This window comes from Pyxicephalus adspersus, chromosome 2 (genome assembly GCF_032062135.1).
Source record: "Pyxicephalus adspersus chromosome 2, UCB_Pads_2.0, whole genome shotgun sequence".
Classification (NCBI taxonomy): Eukaryota; Metazoa; Chordata; class Amphibia; order Anura; family Pyxicephalidae; genus Pyxicephalus; species Pyxicephalus adspersus.
Genome location: NC_092859.1, coordinates 4173821 through 4196083, shown reverse-complemented (window position 1 = coordinate 4196083; position 22263 = coordinate 4173821).

Sequence of the window (22263 nt, the reverse complement as noted above, 5' to 3'; positions counted from 1 at the left end):
AAAATATTTGAATTTCCCGCTACGACCCCCATCGACGGGCGCATGCACAGACATCGCCGACGCGTACGCGAACGCCGGGTATTCTAATTCTTTCCAAACTTCCATGCAAAAAGTGGTAAATTTTTTGCATGAAAATTTATTTTAGATTGTAGGCTATAATTCACCGAATTACTCAATAATTACTTATAATTCACCGAATTACCGCATAACTCAGTGAAATATATCCAAAATTTTATAAATGTAATAATAAAACATTAAAAAAAAAAAATCTTTAAAAAAAAAATCTTTAAAAAAAAATAGTGTATAATGTAATGTACAGTAGCCTATATAAAATATATATAATACAATTATATATATATATTATATAAAGATTTCTGTATTGGACTCAATACAGCTTTTTTGTATTGAGTTCAATGCAAAGTGATTTGAATCTCCCGCCCACACCGACGCACGCAGCGACATCACCGGGAAACTCCAGAGATTGTCACTGCACTCGCCGGGAGAAGACTGAAGACAGAAGACGTGTCCGGAGGAGCTGCGGGGACCGGGTAAGTATTTTTTTTTAGAGAACGACGCTGGAGAACGACAGGATGATCACAGCGGGACCAGGTAAGTGATAGCATTTAACCACCTGAAAAAAGTTCGGGTTTAACGGCCGGGTGGTTAATAGTGAAAATACATATACACAATTCAATGACCATTCCTGTTAAGTAGTTCACAGAATATGGTTTAGTTTAGTACTATAGAGATATGCTTCTAGCAATATAACAAATTCAATCAGTCAAGAAGGAATATGTAAAAACCGTGTTACAAGCTGTATAAAATCTGACGCGTTTCGCCACAGATCGGCTTCTTCAGGGACTTGGTGATACAGTATATCATATGGTGATATGGTATATCACCATATCCCTGAAGAAGCCGATCATTGAATTGTATATATGTATTTTCACTATTTGTACTTAATACACAAATTATTTTTGAAACCAAAACGTGAGCCACAAACCTCTCTCAAAACCTATTTATATACTAGTAAGGTGAATAACCACCTTCTTTTACACTATAATAAACTCCTGCTATCTGAGACTTTGGGCTCGATTTATTAAAGCTTTTCAAGACTGGGGAGGACACGCTTTCATCAGTGAAGCTGGGTCATCCAGCAAACCTGGAATGGATATGGTCCAGGATTCAAAAAGTTTGCTAGCAAATAGCAAATGATTTTGAAGAAATCCACTCCAGCTTCGCTGATAAAAGTGTATTCTCTACAGCCTTGGAGAGCTTTAATAAATCATACCCATTGTAAGAGTTTGGCTACTGGTGGCAAAAAAAAAAGAATATTTTAGCACCAGTGACCCATCATAACCAACTTAAATGTACAAAAAGTACATATTCCTCTATTTTCAGATAAAACTAAAAACATTGGAGTCTGTTTATATTCAAGTATATAGGGTATAACGCTATATGTTCTGTGTACAAGTTTTCTCCTTTTTGCCCTAAACTGTGTCCCCTTGGGGAGGTGGGATATCTGTTTGTACCAGCCCATTCACATAAACTAAAATTATATTTTTTTTATGAAAAAATATTTTGCTCAAATTTTACAACTTTCTCTACTGGTGGCTAAGAATAAACTAAAAATTATCATTTTAAAGCCAGTGATTGTACAAAAATTACAAAATCTTCTATGTTCAGATATAACTAAGAACACTGGGGTTTATATTCAGGTATATATGATATCCCTTCTGGTTACAAAACCTCTTCTTTATTTCTCTGCTCCCACAATTTAAATGTTTTTAATTTTAAAGTAAAATGAAAAGAGTCACAGCATAGGAAATGACTAACTTCTTACCTCTCCAAATCTTGAGACATTGAAAAATGTCCCTATTCATTAATTAAAAAATATTGAGAAAACATCATGAATTGCTAAATATTTTCAAAAGCTTCATGCAATATGTTGGGAGGATTTATAAAGTCATTGTGCACTGAATAATCAGAAATTCATCATTTCCAGAACGACCATGCTGGTCTTTGACATACTTTAACCAGTTTTTCAGAAATATGTATTTTCACTTCAATTTATCTTACTGTTTATATATAAAGATACAAAATGCTGAAATGTTACATTCATGGCACCAAGTTATCTAGCCATGCAAATATTTTATAATGTTATTTCTTTTCAGAAATTGAAAATGATGTCTGTGTGTGTGTACTTTTCTATCTCCTATCTTATGTTTTGAATGTTTCGACTAGCCGTCTGAAACTGGTTAACTAATCTGTTTGTTCATGGAAGGGGAAAATATGACCAGAATAACCATGACCTGCCTATTATTATTTAGGATTCCTCAAAATGTAACTTTTTTGCTTTTTTTCTTACCTTGGGTTTTACTGTGTGACAATATGTGGAAACCTCCTGATCATCACATTGGTGTCCTACAGCAAGACCCTCCATTCTCCCATGTACTTCTTCCTCTCCCAGCTCTCTGTATCCGATATCATATTAGTAACTGATATTTTCCCTAACATACTCCATGCTGTTTTAGTGAAAGATATAAAAATATCACTTTCAGATTGCATCTCCCAGTTTTATTACTTTGCTGTTTCAGGAACTATATGGAGTCTTCTTCTAACAGTGATGTCCTATGACAGATATCTGGCCATCTGTAAACCATTACATTATAATTCAATAATGACCTGCAAGCTTTGCTGGATATTAATTGTCATTAGCTGGACTCTAAGTTTTTATTGTCATTATTGACCACTTTTTTTGTGATCTCGATCCAATTCTAGGACTCCACCTTTCCCGGCTTAACTTGTCAATGATAAGTACAGCCCAAGGAGCGTGGGAACCTGCACAGCGTGGGAATTCGCGCAATCTGTTCAGATTCACTGCCAGTTTTGTATTTGACCAAACAAGGTGGATTATAAATAAAGTTGTACATTTGGATTCAGTAGTTCTGATTTGTTTGGCCATAGTCCCTACTAGTGTTTGACAGAAAAGCCAAGCCAATTGTCTGGTATGGTTACAGAAACTTCAGCAAAAAACATAAATTATATTATATTTCTAGTGTAACCTTTATAAATATTATTGGTGATGACAGTATGACGTCTAACCCTTTCATTATGTAATTGATCAATAAACCGATTTTTAATATTTATTAAACAAATTATTATTTTTTTTAGCAAACAATTAGTGAACATTTATAATATATACTTTATGGAAACATTAAAAAAAAATGCAATTGTGTGCTGAAAAGAATTGCTGAATATTGTAGTCTATAGGAGGTATACTTTTTTTTTTTAATTTTATTTTTTTTTAAATGTTTCCAACAGAATTACAGAACAGAAAATAACAATAAGGTGCATTAACATAACAGGTGTAGAAACGTAAGCAAAGCAGTTATGGGGCAGCTGTATAATGATCTGTCCAAAAGTGTTGGACAATTGACCTTGTCTATAGGAGCAACAACACAATATACACAAAGTCAGGAGACAGTATATGAATACAAAAAGTGTCCATACATTAAGGAGAAGCGATCTCACACAGTCCATGTGCATAGTGAACGTCAGTCCATAACTAGGCAATGAAAAACGTGTGACAAGTATCATGATTAAAAAAAAAAAAAACATACAGTAAAACGAGTACAAATTTTCTGAGAACCAAACCAAAAGAACAAAAGGGAATGGGGAAAGGAAAGGAGGAAGGAGTGTGACTGCAGCCTAAGTCAATAAGACTCTGGGAATCAACTGGACAATCAAGCATAATATTGGTCCCAGCTTCCCCACGTTTTTTCATACCTATCCATGGTGTTTCTATGGAGAGCAGTAAGGTACTACATAAGCCACTTACATTTCTGAGATGGTTAAAAAATACTCCCCCTGCCGCTCCCTCCGCTCCTCCAATGATCTACTAATGACTTCCTCACTCATAACCTCATCACACGCACGGTTACAAGACTTCTCTAGAGCTGCTCCAACTCTCTGGAATGGTCTTCCTCACCCTATTCGGCTTGCTCCTACTTTCTGCTCATTTAAAAGAGCGCTCAAAACTCATTTTTTCAAAGTTGCCTACCCGTCTTCTTCTGTCTGCTAAACCCTCATTACTTCCCACCACTACATATCGCCCATCCTATTGTGTGTGAAATTCCCCCACCTACTAGATTGTAAGCTCTTCGGGGCAGGGTCCTCTCCTCCTGTATCACTGTCTGTATTAGTCTGTCATTTGCAATCCCTATTTAATGTACAGCGCTGCGTAATATGTTGGCGCTATATAAATCCTGTTTATTAATAATAATAATAATAATAATAAGCCGAACTTCCAGAATCCTCTTATACAGATCGTTCATGGAGGGGGGCAGAGAAGCTTTCCACTTACCCTGTTTCCCCGATTATAAGGCACTCTCTTATATTTTTTGAAATGCCAAAATATGCCCTAGGTCTTATTTTCAGGGGATGTCTTATTTTTCCATGAAGAAGACTACAGTACACATTTATTGTTGAAAGTCACTCAAGATCACTCATGTTCCATTGATTGTCCCCTTCTGATCACTCTATGCTATTGACTGTCCCCTTCTGATCACTCTATGCCATGACTGTCCCCTTCTGATCACTCTATGCAATGATTGTCCCCTTCTGATCACTCTATGCAATGATTGTCCCCTTCTGATCACTCTATGCCATTGATTGTCCCCTTCTGTTCACTTACCGGTAATTAAGTGTAGGGATCTCCGTTAGAGCAGGAATCAGCAGCTTGCTTCCTGGTGCAGAATGCCGGCTTGTTACTTTCAGTTTCACTCCGCACTGCAGCCAGGAGGAGACACGCTGCAGCCAGCATCAAGGGGACACACACAGGATCGGATATCGGGGGATGTCTTTCACGGGTGAGTGTCTTATTTGAATTATTTTTTCAAAAATCGGGGGTGGCTTATTTATTGGGGATGACTAAAAATCGGGGAAACACGGTTGCAGCGATCGGTGTCCGTGCAGCTACCAAGATATGCGATACCAGTTTGCGAGAGAATTTTGGTAACATCTTAAATGGTTGGCTCAGGAGGGGGTTAAAGGATCCAGGAATAACTGCATTTGAACCACCTCCAGGGTCCACCCCAACACCTCCCCCCACTTTAACATATATTTAAACTTGACTGAGGTTTCACAAACTGACATGTGCAGGAGGTGGTATATAGAGGAGACAACACCCTTAAAGTATGGGACTTCCACGCATATTCTTTCAAAAGGGGTCATGTGCTGGAACGTGGCAGAGTGCTGGAGGGCTGGAACAAAGTGCCTAATTTGTAGGTAAGCATGAAAGGAAGTACGAGGGAGGTCAACGTTATCACAAAGCTCTTCAAAGGTAAGTAAACATTTCTCCACAGGGTGTAACAGATGTCTGATTTGAAAGAGGCCTCTCTCCCTCCATGGCCCCAACATGACCCCCAACAAACTATCTGGGATTTGTGGTGTGCTAATAACCGATGTTAGCTTTGAGGCCTTGGATGAAAGGCCATAACTACCCTTGCAAGACCTCCAAAGGTTCCTTGTAAAAACCATGGATGCAGCAAGGTCATTGTCATTCAGAGACAGGGATGAACTCCAGAGCAGTACGCTAGGGTGTGTAGGAGTGATCCAACTTTCCTCCAAGTCCCTACAAATACTGGAGGGATGGGGTGATATCCACAATGGAATATACTGTAAATTAACTGCTAGATAGTACTTGTGGAAGTCGGGAGCCCCCATACAACCTACTTCTGTAGGTGTGCAAACAATGTGTTTGGCAAGTCTATGCCTCTTGTATGCCCAAATACATTTCAGGAAATCAGACTGCAATTTCTTTAGTACTCCTGATGGTAAACAAACTGGCAGGGTCTCGAAAACATAAAGCAATTTGGCTAGGAGCATCATCTTTAAGGCAGCTATTTGTTCCAGCAGAGACAAGGGGTAGTTTTTCTATTTGCTTAGGAGAGACTGAAGCTCTCGGATCAGTGATGGAATATTGTGGGAGTATAACTCATTCTCTGAACCCCCATGTATTGAAGGGCTAGGTCCCTCCATGCAAAAGTGTAGAAGGACCGCAGAGCTGATACTTGTGTGGGGGACATATAAAAAGATAAGGCCTCTGATTTTGATACATTTGATGCAATAACTTTGTAACTGGGCCAGATTCGGAAGGGAAGTGGTCAGCTGAGTTAAAGTCAAGAGAACATCATCTGCATACAACAATATTTTAAAGGATTTTCTCTTAACAGGTACTCTCATGATGTCGGGGTTGGATCTGATGTAGGCTGCCAGGGGTTCAATACATATAGCAAAGATACATATACCCTGTCTGGTACCATTTGTAATAGGAAATGATTGAGAAGAGGCGTGGGGTAGTTTATCTGAGGCTGAGGGGGATTTGTAAAGCGACTTGACCGCCTTCATAAAGGGTCCACAAAAACCCGGTTTACATAGAGTAGAAAAGAGTGGAAAACATGAATGGCGAACTAAGGCGGTCAAATGCTTTTTTAGCGTCCAGGCTAAGCACTACTGATGGTGTTTTCTTCTTAATAATAATGTCAATATTAGTAACAACCCTTCTAGTATTGTCACTAGCGTGACCAAAAGGTATAAAACCAGTCTGATCACCATGGATGAGAGAGGGGGAAATTTTGATAGCCCGATAGCCAGTATTTTTGTGAAGATCTTCAGGTCTGAGTTTAAAAGTGCTATGAGCCTATAACTTGAACAATCCATTGGGTTTTTGCCCGGCTTAGGTATTACATAATTGTGGGAAGCTGGCATAGACGGAAGAATGGGCTTACCTTTCAAAAACTCATTAAACAAAACCAGAGTATGTGGAAGAAGTTCTGGCAAAAAAAGTTTTATAATACATTTAAGGCAACCCATCCGGACCCGGAACTTTAGCAGAAGGTAGATGTCTAATTGTTTTCGAAATTTCAGCTTCAGTGATAGGGCTAATAAGCTGTTCCAGATATTCCGGGTTGAGTTTGGGTAAGTCTATACCAGCTAGTAATGAGTCAAGTTTCAGTTGCAAATCACCCCTAAGAGAACTTTGGGTTTGGTGTACTGTTTGATATAGATGTGTATATTAAGCCTCAAATTGTGAGGCAATGTGGAAGGGGTCATATCTCACCACCCTACTCTCATCCTTAATAGCCACTGGAGAGGCATTAGCCTGCAGATCCCTTAATAGTGTGTCAGCTTTGTTAGTATATTTAGTATTAGTATAGTTGACGAGTTCTCTGCATCATCCAACTAACCTTCTGTAATTCCAGGGCCTGCAGTTTAGACTGAAGGGCAGTCAATTCTGGTAGAAGGCCCAGAGATGGTTTGTGAGCATAGCTCACCTCCACAGTGTGTAAAGCATGCATAGTAACTGTGCGCTGTAAATTAGAGTCCCGCCTAAGCCGGGAGCTCAAAGAAACACAGTGTCCCCTAAAAACAGTCTTATGGTCACTGAACCCTTATTGTCCTGAAAATAATGTTGCAATCCTACAGTTAGCGCAGATTTGGTACCTTCATTTTTGAGCAAAAAATCGTTTAATCTCAACAGTCAGTGCTGACCACTTATAGCACCCGGGAAAGCCCACCACTCCATCAGATCAAACCGAGCGTAGCAACAGGCACCCCCCACCCCCCCCGCCCCGGGGCAGCTAGATAAACCTGTATAAAGTTCCAGTGCAAGGACCAGCCAGTCCACAGTCTGGTGGGGGCCTCCAGTGGAGATGGAGAGTCCAGTGGAGGATGTGCATGGCGTCACTTGGATGTCACCGCTTGCCATGGGGGAGAGCGTGGGCGAGGGGGAGCCTCAGGTTTCCATCTGGGTACATTTCGGGCGATCAACACCCAGATCCCTACAAAAGGCGGTAAGATCCTCTGGGTAATGAAGTGTGGACGTTCTTCCATCTCCGCATGCAGATAGGCTAAAAGGGAAGCCCCACCTTTAACGTAGACTGTTATTCCGGAGCACAGTCAACAAACGGTTGTAGCAAGTGATGTTGTTGCAGGGTATGCCACGATAAGTCCTGGAACAGCTGAGGGGGAACACCATCAAACTCAAGATTGCGGATATTCCTAGCAGTGGCCATGATCTCATCCTTCAGCTCAGCACTGTCCAGTTGACAGAGAACATCCCGTGGTCTGGATGCTGTGCCAAGTTGTCTGGAGGTGCGAAAGGCCCTGGTAATTTTAATTTCTCTAGTGGCAGGGCGTCCCGGCACACGATTAAAAAAAGCTTGCGGAACCAATTTCGAATCAACATCTTGGGTGGCTTCAGGTAGGCCCTGAACCCTAATAATATTCCTGCCATTTTTGTTGTGAGTGAGGGTCTCAATGTCCACCTTGTTGAACATTGCCATCCAATTCATCCACTCTGCTTGCCAGCAACTGCAGGTCATTACGTATGGCCCCAATTTCTGAGCAACAAGTGGCCTGAACCTCAGCAACCAGATTTTGAAAATCAGCTTTAGTGGGCAAAAGCTGAAAGTACTGTTGCCAGGGGAGAGGTGGGTGCCCATCTGGGTAAGGGTATCCCCCTGCATGATGTCTGGAGGGTCCCAGGGTCCCCAAGGGTGGATTGTGCCCTTTTGGTGTCCTCTGATGGTGCTGAGGAACCTGCTGCAGAGGAGACCGTTGCATAGAGGGGGGGCCTGATGCGGGAAACCCACCAGAACCTTGGTCTGGGGTGCTGTGCACAGGAAAGGAGACCCCTGCATAAATGCTGCTGGTGTCAGTGCATCCAACTGGGTGGGTTATGGATCCGGGGACTGGGAAGGGGCCTGCTGGGGAGATGTTGTAGGGGAGGGGGAGCCCTCCAAGTTAGTGCCCTGACTCACCGGACCCGCCACCAGAGATCTCGGAGACCGTGGAGATCCTGGATCCCGTAAGTAGGAGGCTGGAGAGTCCCTCTGCTCATGAGGGTAAGCATTCATCCATTCTGGGGAGCCCTGTGAGTCCGCTCTGCTCATCTGCTCGCTCTGTTGCCACGTGGCAGAGGAGTGTGCCGGCGCCATCTTGGAGGCCTTTGAGTGACTTGACAATATAATCCCTAATGGAGGGTTGACCCATCAGGAACTGTGATGATGGGGTTGGGGAAAGGTTCCTCACTCTCCCCTTACGTGCCTTGCCCATGGATGGTGCAAAAGAAGCCCGGGTTGCTGCAGATCGTGGCCGGTGCTGACAGAGCACAGGAGGATCCATGTGGCCAACTCTCAGGCCCGCCAAGCCACGCCCCTCCCGAGGTGTACCTTTTTAACTTCTTCCTATTTTAGGTTTAATACACAAAAATACCTTTAAAAAAGGCATGGGCTACTGGCCACTGCCATGAGGGACAACAACCAATGCAAATTGAGACAAATACATAAATTCAAAAAATGTATAAATCCTTTAGGAAAATTAAATAACCATGAAAATGCTGTGTTAAAAACAAACAATGCTGTGTTGACCAGTGGGGGGATGTTTGCACCCTAGCACACAACTGTTCTGTTAGCACCAGTGTTCAAGAAACGTCTGTTAGGTGCACAAGCAGCACAGAATCGTTTGCCCAATAAGCTTTTCCTATTTGTCCAGTAACGTCACTTGCAGCAGAAAGAAGAATAAAGAAATAGCATCAGCCCCCGGTTCCCTTCAGCTGTGCAGTCTGATCTGTTTTCGGCATCCCCAGCAAAAACTCTGAGGCTGTGCACAGCTGAAAGGGATTTTAGAGGCAGATTAGATCCTGACTCTATCATGTGCTGCCATTGGCTGCTGGGACTTTATAGCCTCTCTGGCTCCCAGTCACCAGTGCCTGTTGTAACATTAGGCTAGGCTGATTTGTTGCTGGTTTGTAGTCGTCTGATTTACTGTTGCTAGTGAGCTTATGTTGCCTGGACCGTTCCTACTTGCTGTAGGTGACGAGTGCAGCTTTAGATTGTGGGACTGGTGTATGGTGAGAACAACCGTAACTAACAATAGCAAGTGAACAATTGTATCATTATTAAATAGGATTCCACCACCATCAGGAAATGTATTCCTATGTAACGACACCTTTATAAAAATCACACATGTTGGGCTTTCTTTAGGATAGTGGCAAGGTTTTTCCTTTTGTAGTTGTGGGTCTAATAGGAAGGCAACCCAACAGTGGTCTTTTCTCTGATGAACTAAATTCCAGGGTCTATGCACAGACCTCTAAACATGGAAGCCAACACAAATTGCCAGCAACAAGGGACCCTAAGTCACCTTACCTAGACCCATGCACCACTCCCTGGTCTTCAAAAAGATAAAACATCCTGCTGGAAGCTGGCAATTTCCTCCTCCTTATTGCCAACACCCAAACCCCTATACCACATACTACATTACATTTTACTTATTGGTGGTGAGCAAGTTGCCTTTTATTCAAAAAGTTGGCTACCTGGTGCTGTGGTAATAAACTTCTGGTAGGGAGGATAGTACTAACAGAAGCAGATACCAGTAGAATTGTTATTTGGCTTTAAGATGCTGTTCATGAACTTCCCCTCCATCATGCCATAAAGGAAATAGAAGAGGAAGAGTCAAGGAGGAGTTGGAAGAGGTAGAATTCACAATATTTGGCTGTCCATCTATATATATATATATATATATAAAACAATGTAAAATACAACTGATGCCTATATTTTACATTTTAGAAAAAAAGCTTGCTTAAATCATATTCTTATGAAATCTCCAGACACATATCTACGTGTTTTCCCAATACACCAATAATATTTATTCTCCTGGAGATTTCACTCATGCTCTAAATACTCAGTGGTTCCATGCAAACTATTTGGTGTATCTATAAAAGCCGCCATAGCCTGATTAATTAGGTCATTCATTATTTTCCATACAAGCAGTTAAGTCTATGTTTTTCCTATAATGAAAGTGGAGTAGATAATGTGTATATTTGAGGAATATATAATTATGTGTTATACCACAATTTGCCTTTAACGTGTGTTCTATCCTTGGAATAGATTCATCAATTTTTTCATTATCACTAGTGGAACATTTTATTTTCACATGTTAATTTCTGTCCTTATATCTATAAATTCCTACTAAAATGTTGGAGGAAAAAATCTGCTTGTTAATTTGCACTCCAAAACTGCTTGCATTCTATATTTAAGTCCGGTGATTATGTTGGCCAGCATGAATGTTTTAGACCACTGTTTTGTTTTTCTTTGCTGATAATGTGTTACTATATATTGTGTATGCAATTCCAATGGTATTAGTACCAAACAATTTGGCCATTAGGTTTGAAGACATAAACCGGCACCAATTGTCCAGTATGTTTAGGTATTCTAGATAAATATTATCTAGCATATTTATTATTTGTATAGATGATAATTTTCACCATAGGTAAGATGTTTTCAAACAACTCAAGAAGAATTTTGGAGGGAATTCCCAGTTTGCTATCCTTTTAACGCTTTATATCTTTAATAAACACTTTCCCTATTGAAAAATCATCTCTCTCTCTCTCTCTCTCTCTTTCAGCAGAAGGTCATGGATGAAAATAATGTTACCAGCATCAAAACCATTTGTCTACTAGGATTTAAGACACCTCAAAAGTTAACATTCTTTTTGTTTTTTCTTTTCGTTGTAATTTATTGTGTGACTATATGTGGAAACCTCCTGATCATCACATTGGTGTCCTACAGCAAATCCCTCCATTCTCCCATGTACTTCTTCCTCTCCCAGCTGTCTCTATCAGATATCTTTTTAGTAACGGATATTCTTCCCAGCATGCTCCAGGCTGTTTTAGTAAACAAGAGGGTAGTGTCATTTTCTCTGTGCATCACTCAGTTTTATTTTATTGCTGTCTCATTAACCTTAGAAAGTCTTCTTCTAACAGCGATGTCCTATGACCGATATCTGGCCATCTGTAAACCATTGCATTACAGTTCAACAATGACTTACAAGCTTTGCTGGATATTGGTCACCATCAGTTGGACTTTAAGTGTATTCATTGTTCTAATTCATACTTTATCCATGTCAAAGTTACACTTTTGTGGTCCCAACATTATCGACTACTTTTTTTGTGATCTGGATCCAATTCTTGAACTCTCCTGCTCTGACACCACCATTGTTCAGCTGGAGTCAACATCAACAACTATAGTGTTTGGTTTTATCCCAGTTATTCTTATCATTGTATCATATGTTTATATAATAGCCGCCATTTTTAAAATCCCATCTATAATTGGAAGGCAGAAAGCTTTCTCAACATGCAGCTCCCACCTGACTGTTGTCTCAATCTATTATGGCACTTTAGCTTTTGTTTATCTGATACCTAATAAAGAATTGTCTTGGGATGTTTCCAAATTCTTGCCATTACTCTATGGTGTGGTCACCCCACTGATGAATCCAATTATATACAGCCTGAGGAATAAAGACTTCAAAAGAGTTTTGGAAAAACTAGTTAATTCAGTGGGTGCTTTTGTCATATAGTATGCATAATAAATGTCTTAGAAATTTTTAAGGACTAGTGATGGACAAACGTCAGCTAAGTTTACCTTTTTGACTTCTCCTTGTATTATGCAATAAATTACACCGTCACCATGTAACTAACACTTCTTCTATGTAAGTCACACATATTCTATATAACCACATCTTTACCAGGTTGGGTTCATTTCATCCTTTCAGTTTTATCTATCTAAAATAAACGTTTGTGTAGTTGCTAGTAGCCAATAGCTAATTGTTGTAGCTGACCTCAAGATCATCTTGGGGACTAGTCTTTGTATTAGCCATTACCCAGGTAATTTCTCAAACCCTAAAGGAAGAATCTATTGAGGATTTTTGCCCACTTTGACATTCTTACTTATTGACACATATACATACCATATGTTGAAACCAACAGGCTTTTATTAACTCAAAAAAAAATTTGAACAACAAACATTTACATAAAAGTAACATATTTAAACAACTTGTGTGTTTAACCATTCTAAAAATATCACATTCCACTTTGATGCTATGTTTTAATGCAAAATGCAAATGACTTCTGAACATGCAGATGAAAGTGCAGAAATATTGTGCTAATCATGTAAAAACCAGCAGGGTCTTTATCCTTTAGGTGTTTTATGGAACTTCTCCTGATTAGAAGGCACATACAATGCAAATTATTTCCTACATATCAGTGTTAATCCACTGACAAACAGGGGTGGCCTGATGCAGAAGATATCTTTTAAGGTATTCTAAAATACCTTCTAGCTACCGTCCTATCTCCCTTCCCCCATATGTTTCCAAAGTTCTTGAGCGCCTTGTCTACAAAAGACTCAGCAACTACCTGAGCACCAACTCTCTCCTCGACCCCCTCCAGTCTGGTTTTCAAGCTGCCCACTCCACTGAAACAGCCCTTACTAAAGTGGCAAACGACCTCATCAGAGCTAAGTCTCAAGGCAACTTTTCCCTCCTCTTTCTCCTACATTTTTCCTCTGCTTTTGACACTGTTGATCACCCCCTTCTAATGGTAATTCCTCCTCTCCCACTCTCCTCCATGTTGGTGTTCCCCAAGGGTCAGTCCTTAGACCGGTTCTCTTTTCTCTGTACACCTCCTCTCTCGGTAGTCTCATATCCTCCTTTGCCTTACAATACCATCTGTATGCTGATAACACTCAAATCTATCTGTCCTCCACCCCTGACCTGTCTCCCTCAGTCCTGGATAAGGTCTCATGCTGCCTGTCAGCCATCTTACCATGGATGTCTGACCGATTCCTGAAACTCAACCTGGATAAAACAGAACTCATCATTTTTCCCTTCTCAAATTCCAAATCTCTTCCTGACATATTCCTGTTAACAACACTGTTATTCGGCCCTCCCCTCAGGCACGTTGTCTTGGCATCACCTTCAATTCTGCCCTCTCATTTACCCCCCCATATTCGGGACATTTCTAGGTCCTGTCACTTTCACCTACGCAACATCTCCAAAATCCGCCCCTACCTGTCCCCTGAGACCACCAAACTCCTTGTACACGCTCTTATCATTTCTCGTCTGGATTACTGTAACCTCCTCCTCTCTGGTATTCCACTAACCCGACTCTCTCCTCTACAATCTTTTATGAATGCTGCAGCCAGACTCATCCATCCTTCCCTCCGCTCCTCTTCCGCTGCATCTCTTTGTAGTTCTCTCCATTGGCTTCCATTTCACCTTAGAATCAAATTTAAGCTCCTGTGCTTTGCCTTCAAATCCCTACACAGCTCTTGTCCCATTTACATTTCTGACCTGATAAAAAAATCCCCCCTAGCCGCTTTCTCTGCTCCTCCAATGACCTACTACTGACTTCCTCACTCATACCCCCATCACGTGCATGGCTCCAAGACTTTTCTAGAGCTGCCCCGACTCTCTGGAATGGTCTTCTTTGTTCTTTTCAGCTTGCTTCTACATTCTGCTCATTTAATAGAGCATTCAAAACCCATTTTTTTCAAACTTGCCTACTCATCATCTTTTGTCTTTTGAAACCAACACTACTTCCCACCACTACATACCCCCCTCTCCTATTGTGTGTTAATCCCCCACCTCCTAGATTGTAAGCTCTTTGGGGCAGGGTCCTCTCCTCCTGTGTCACTGTCTGTATCTGTTTGTCGTTTGTAACCCCTATTTATTGTACAGCACTGCGTAATATGTTGGCACTATATAAATCCTGTTTAATATTATTAATAATACTAATAATCAAAATAGGAAGAAGAAGAAAAAAGGAAAGGATCAACAAACTGGAAGCCGACCAGCACATAATATTAGGTTTTCGACTGTGGAGAGGAGAAAAGACAGCTGTGGAAATAAGAAATATCAATTCCAAAAAATGCCTGGTGAAGATATCCACTGTACTGAACCATTTCTGTCCATGCTTTTTGGTGTTTTTCCATCTTCACCAGGCTTTGTTTGAGTTCTGTATTGCTGTTTTCCATGGCTTTCTTGTATTCCTCTTCACAGTTGGAAGAGTTGTAAAAATGTACTCAAACATCATCTAGGATGATAAAATATATAGGTAATTTTTTTAAACGATTTACCTATTTAAAAACAGACATTTCCTGGGCAAATCATTGTTTATTCAAATTCTTGCCAGGTCAAAAATACAGTGAATACACAGAAAAGATGTAAATGTGATGTCTCTAGGAAGAAGGATTCCAAAGCTGTAGTTCCCCCGCCATGTTAATTTTTGTGCGGCAACAAGTAGGTGCTTTAGGAGAGGCCTGAATTTCAAAGGATATCCCAAGGCGTATGTGCCAGGAGTCTGAACAAAATCAGCAAAGGAATGCAATTGTAGGCTGCAAATGTTTTAACAAACTTTTTTTTTTTTTTTATTGTTTTCTTATTTATTATTTTCTTTATTATATTCACCTCTTTATTCCATATATTTGCCTGTCTTTAGTGCATGGATGGCAGGGGTGGCCTGATGCAGAAGATATCTTTTAAGGTATTCTAAAATACCTTCTAGCTACCGTCCTATCTCCCTTCCCCCATATGTTTCCAAAGTTCATGCAATTGTAGGCTGCAAATGTTTTAACAAACTTTTTTTTTTTTTTATTGTTTTCTTATTTATTATTTTCTTTATTATATTCACCTCTTTATTCCATATATTTGCCTGTCTTTAGTGCATGGATGGCAAAAATGTGAACAGCATCAAAATAATTTGTTTACTGGGATTTAAGGCACCTCAACATCCCTGAGTTTAGTCTTACCAGGCACCTAGACACAGATATTACACATGACAAGAGTCATAACCCAGTGCAGAATCACATATAATTTGCGAGGTCCTAAATTGCCTGTATGTTTACATTAGTAAATCCAATATATTTTAGGCTAAATTAAAAAAAGGAGATAAATGCATCACTTGTCAGAGGGGCAAAAAAGATTGAAAAATAGGGAATTGCTGGTTAATTTTGTGTCAAAACATCCAGAATTATTTTAAAATCTTGTTAACAATACACAAATTTGTTTAATACAAATAATAAATAATATAAATTAATACAAGTTTGAAATAAACCATTACAAAACATAACGGAACTATTATACATATAGGTTGTAAAAAGGAAAGCATACGTTTATAAACGTGTGCTTGTGTGTCGTATTTTCCCAACGTATTTCGCGGGTGTATCCTCTTCTTCAGGGGATGGACAGCAAGCCTGTGATATTGTTTAATGACCTTAGTGATGGTCCTAAAAAATATAGTGTAGAACATCAGAAGATTTACATCATGAGTTAATGGAGATGTTCCTTTCAATCTCATCAGATCTTCTGTGTATGGTAAATTTAAACTATACACTTAATATGAGATTTAGATTTAGATTTAATTCATTTGTTCTTTATTTGTTATAAATTTGAGGCTAGAATTGTCTTATTCCCCAAAGAAGCATTGTATGCAAGAATAAAGACTACCTAATACTCAAACTTATTGGACTCACCATATTCCTACAAAGACAACATACTGATATCTGCTTTAACACTTTATTGATACATATGAACAATTGTCAGCACCTTTGGCAAATGAATAAATATTGCCATTAGATTCTCATGCTATCCATTTAATTTATTGCCACCAGTAAACCCCCTATGTGCACCTATTCTGTACTGGGTTACAGGGATGCTGCAACTCCCACGGCACTGATCCTGAAACCCCCCTGCTACCATGAGCACAGCCGTCGGAGAGAATCCCTCCTGCAGTAGGGCATCGCCTGGGATCATAAGTCCAGAGAACGCCTCCTAACTCTGAGTTAATGTAGACATGATAAAAGTTTTATTTCCTTGACCAATACATTTTACAAGCTAAAATAAACCTATGAGGTATATTTCTGGAATTGCTTGCCTTTCTAATGTGTTTGAGACTATCAGGTGTGTTCTGCAGAGACAGGATTGGTACACATTTCTATACAATGAATATTCATATTCAAATACTGTACTGATCCATATTATAGCAAAAACTACACATCTCAGCAAAGAACAACATCAGTACATCATTACTATTTGGGACATGAAGGTCAGTCTATCCAGAAAATTTCATGATAATTCTGTCTCTCATGAGGAGCACTCAGGAAAGTGGGGCCAATGGTAACAACGAATGATAAGATTCATTAGCATTACTAACCTCAGAAATCACAAATTAACAGCACCTATAGTAGAAATAGAGTTCATATTATTACTTCAATGTAATAATACAGTATTCAACTGGCAAATACATCTCAAAATCATCAGGAAAAGACTTTGTGGTCAAATTGGTCCAAAAAGGAAAAGAACAAAAATAGGTCAATGAAAGGTATGGACATTAGACCAGTGGAATCTGTACTTTGGTCTGATGAATCCAAATATAAAAGTTTTGTTTCTGCCCGTCATGTTTTACTACGATGCAGAAAATGTTAACACATGGTTTCTACATATGGGGTTCACACCTTGGGGCATGGAAGGGGAGTTGTTTTGGTGGGGGATGCTTTTGGCAATGACACCATTGATGATTTAATCAAAATTCAAGACATAGCTACTACAGCATTATACAGTGACATGCCATCCATCTGGTTTGTGAATAGCGGGACCATCAATTGTTTATTAACAGGACAATGATCCCAAATACACCTCTAGGCTATGTGAGGGCTTTTGGCCAAGAAGAGGTGTAATGGAGTGATGACAATGACCACAATCACCTGAACTGAACCCAACTGACATGGTTTGGAATAAGTTGGACTGTAGAGTGAAGGCAAAGCAGCTGACAAGTTCCCAGCAACTTCCATTTAAAAGATTCCAAGATTGTGCAAAACTTTTATTAAACCAAAAGGTGTCTACTTTGAAGAATCTAAATTTTTAAATGTATTTTGGTTTGTGTAACATGTTTATTTTAAACACAATTCCATATCTGTTACTTCGCATTAAATAAGAAGATATGTATAAACTTTAGATTGGATATATAAATTCATATACACAGATATACAACTATAATTTCACAAATACCTAACATTATACCAATACACAAATACAACTGTATTATAATTTACATAGGCTACAATCTAATTAAAATTGGTGTTTAAGTCTCTAGACACTATTCTAATATATTCATAATTTCCCAATACTTCATTTACAGAGTCTCTTGGAGATTTCACGCACACCCAAAAGACTCAGTGGTATATACAAGCGATATATATTTGGTGTATTTGGTCATTGGGTAATTTATCATTCAACAAAGCAGAGTTACAACTGTTAATATTTTTAATTATGATCAATGTTGGATCAAATAATGTGCATACCTAAGAAATATTTATTGCATGCTGGATCACAATTTGCCTTTATTGTGGCTCCTATCTTTGGATTGGATCCGTACTATTTTTTTTAATTCTCACTAGTGGAATATTGTATCATTTTTAATGTCTAATTATCTATGATTTGCTTCTAAGATGTTAGAGGAAGAAATCTGCCTATCATTTGTTACTCTATGCCCTGCGCTCTCTATTCAAATCAGGTGACGAGTTAGCCAACAGAAATGATTTGGAGCACCATGATTCTTTGCAGATAACGTCTTGGTATGTCTTGTATACACCATTTAAACTGGGGTGATAGATACTCCCCAAAAACACAAAAACAACTGAGCTGCCATGGTTCTCGACACTAGCTTGGTGCGAGAATAACATAATTAACTGACAACTCCGCTAAACACAACATGCAATACATTAACCTAGAAGGATAATCATTTTTGTGTTAACTCTAGCCTCCACAAATAAAATAAAACCTGCCCAAAACCATTGTTCCATATCAATCTAACCATTGTATAATGTATGAATAATGAATCAATCTTTTAAATGTAAAAAACTTTTTCTTTTTTCTATGTAAAGAAATTATAAATATAATATCTATATAATTACCAAAGAAATCCAATTGAAAGCTGCAAATAGTTTTGGCTTTTATTTAGTAACTTTTTTGTATTAATGTTTACAGAGAGAAAAGATGCAAAGCCAATAACATTTACATTATACAAGTGTTTCTCGACCTTTTAAACATGGAGGAACCCTTGAAATAATTTTCAGGTCTTCAGGGAACCCCTTAGGAGGTATTAGATGACAGTAGGTAAGGTCTTCTATACCATCTAAAAAAATCTTTTTTTGCTAGCATTGCCAGTTGGTTAACCTTTTAATGCTTTATATTTTTCCTATACATTTTCCTTTTTGCACTTTCTCTCTCTTCAGTTCATGGATGGGAAAAATCTTACCAGCATCAAAACCATTTGTCTACAAGGATTTAGGACACCTCAAAACCTAACCACCTTAGTGTTTTTTCTTTTCCTTTTAATATATTGTGCCACCATTTGTGGAAACCTCCTGATCATCACACTAGTTTCATACAGCAAATCCCTCCATTCTCCCATGTACTTCTTCCTCTCCCAGCTGTCTCTATCAGATATCTTATTAGTAACGGAAATTCTTCCCAGCATGCTCCAGGCTGTTTTAGTAAAAGAGAGGGAAGTGTTATTGTCTATGTGCATCTCCCAATTTTATTTCTTTGCTGTCTCATTAACCTTTGAGAATCTTCTTCTAACAGCGATGTCCTATGACCGATATCTGGCCATCTGTAAACCATTGCATTACAATTCAACAATGACTTACAAGCTTTGCTGGATATTGGTCACCATCAGTTGGACTTTAAGTTTTTTCATTGTTCTAATTCACACTATAACTATGTCAAGACTATACTTTTGTGGTCCCAACGTTATTGACTATTTTTTCTGTGATCTGGATCCAATTCTAAAACTCTCCTGCTCTGACACCACTATTGTTCAACTGGAAGCAACATCAACAACTATAGTTTTTTGTTTTATCCCAGTTATTCTTATTATTGTATCATATGTTTATATATTAGCCACCATTTTTAATATCCCATCTATTATTGGAAGGCAGAAAGCTTTCTCAACATGCAGCTCCCACCTGACTGTTGTCTCCATTTATTAAGGCACTTTAGCTTCTGTTTATCTGGTACCCAACAGAAAACCATCCTGGAACATTTCAAAATTCCTGCCATTACTCTACACTGTGGTCACTCCGCTACTGAATCCAATTATATACAGTTTAAGGAATAAAGACTTTAAAAACATTTTTAAAAAATATGTTAATTTTGGGGGGTAACTTTAAATGTTGTGGTAATCTTATCAATGAGCTTCTTTATTTGTTCCCTTTTGACTTCTTTTTAACTTGTTATAGAACTTAGTGATTAATTTAGTAATGCATTTAATTTTTTTCCCAGCGACTGTATATTTGCTAATTGTGTATGAAATTAGTCAAGGACTATAAAATATTGTAATTAAACCTGACACACAAAGTGTATTGATTTCTTGGTTTCTAGATTAGATTATCTTTTTGGCATGAAAGCTACATTTCTGTGGTGGTAACTATGAGCAAGTTTTTAAAACTCAATCTTGCAGACAATTCAGCCATTCTCTTTTACCAAATTTTAACCGTTAATGTATTTCTGTTTATTAGTGTTGTTGTTCGAATTTGGATCTTCCTAATGTTTGACCTGAATATGGTCGTTCGAATTCAGGTCGACCCAACCAGATTTTTGTTGGATTCGACGCCCTGAATTCAGCCCTCCCACAATGCCTAGGGCCCTCCAATAACAGCAGGGATGCTCTCCTCAATGTTTGTTGTGGCAGGCAGCCGATTGGCTGTCTGGCTGTCTGTCACTGCATGCCACACAGGCAGTCATTGGCCCATATAAGGCCAGGGCGTGCCTGGATTTTTCCACTCCTGACAGAGATTTTCTAGCATCACAACCTTTCTGTGCTGCTTGGCTTGCTTTGTCAAAGTGAAAAAAAGTGTTTTACTTTGTTAGACTGTGTCACACTCACACTATTAGTCAGATAGATTTTTGGATTGTACTGTATTCCACACTCCGTCTCAGAGCCCACCGCCTCCTCCTCCTGCTGTAACTGATGCTGCCTCCTGCCCAGTACCCGACTCTAGATGCAAGATACTAATACCGTCCACACTCCGTCTCAGAGTCCACCGCCTCCTCTTGCTGTAACTGATGCTGCCGCCTGCCCAGTACCCGACTCTACATGCCAGATACTTATACCGTCTACACTCCGTCTCAGAGCCCACCGCCTCCTCCTCCTGCTGTAACTGATGCTGCCTCCTGCCCAGTACCCGACTCTACATGCCAGATACTTATACCGTCTACACTCCGTCTCAGAGCACACAGCCTCCTCCTCCTGCTGTAACTGATGCTGCTGCCTGCCCAGTACCCAACTTAAGATGGCTGATCCAACTAGCCTGAATGGTTCTTTAAAGTGATTTGCTATTTGCTCGAAAATTTTTTGAATCCTGAACCAGATCCATAAATCAGGCCCAATGAATTTAAAACACCTTCAACTGCAGTAGACTCACCCATTTACTGCAAGGGTAAATGGTTAACTAGAATTACTCTGAAAGACTCCTAATCCATACTACTGCCCCCCCGGCACCCTCTTTGTGGAGCTGTTGAAGTACCACAGGAGCAATAGTTCTGCAATGCAAGTGAGGATGGCATGTAGTGTTGGTTTTCAAATTCAGGTTGTCCTCATATTCCTGAAAATGACTGTTCGAATTCAGGTAGACCCGACCCGAAAAAAAACGAGATTCGAACGTAAAAATTCGGATAAAAAAAGTGTTAAAAAAATAAAATTAATGTTAAATTAATTTATTGAGTGTTTGTGTTTATTTAACTTTTTTTTTTTTACAGGTTATCCTACAATGACATTATATCCCCTACTCTGTAACACACTTTGCAGCATAGTAATATTATGATACAGTTGTTAAATTCTTCTTTTATCCACTGCGAGAAAAATGTAACAAATGTATCATATTACTGTGTGTGTTACAGAGTAAGAGACATGACCGTGGGAACTTTGCGGTGATAGCTGTGACTGCAGGCGATCCCCGGGGCACTAGAGGTTGAATGGGGACAAGTTTCTCCATTCATCACATCTAGTGCCCTGTGTTATTGGATAGAGAAACTCTATTCAAGAACACATACAACTAGTAAAGGGCTGCAAAAGAAATCTGATTGCTCTTGCAGCCTTAAATAGTTCCTAAAAATAACCCAAATTCCCCCACTATTGACTTCAATTGACTTCAATGTCTTCAGTGTTCCAATTCGGCATTTGATCACCCGAACAAAATCTCACTATTCGATCGAATAGCTGTCAAATCGAATAGTGTGATATTCGACCAACACTAATGCCTACTAAGGGCCTACCGACAACCCAAAACTTGTTCTTTACATCTACAAGATTTAATTTAACTCAATAGTATGGGGGTAGTCGCATTGAAAGGTAGGATTTGTTTT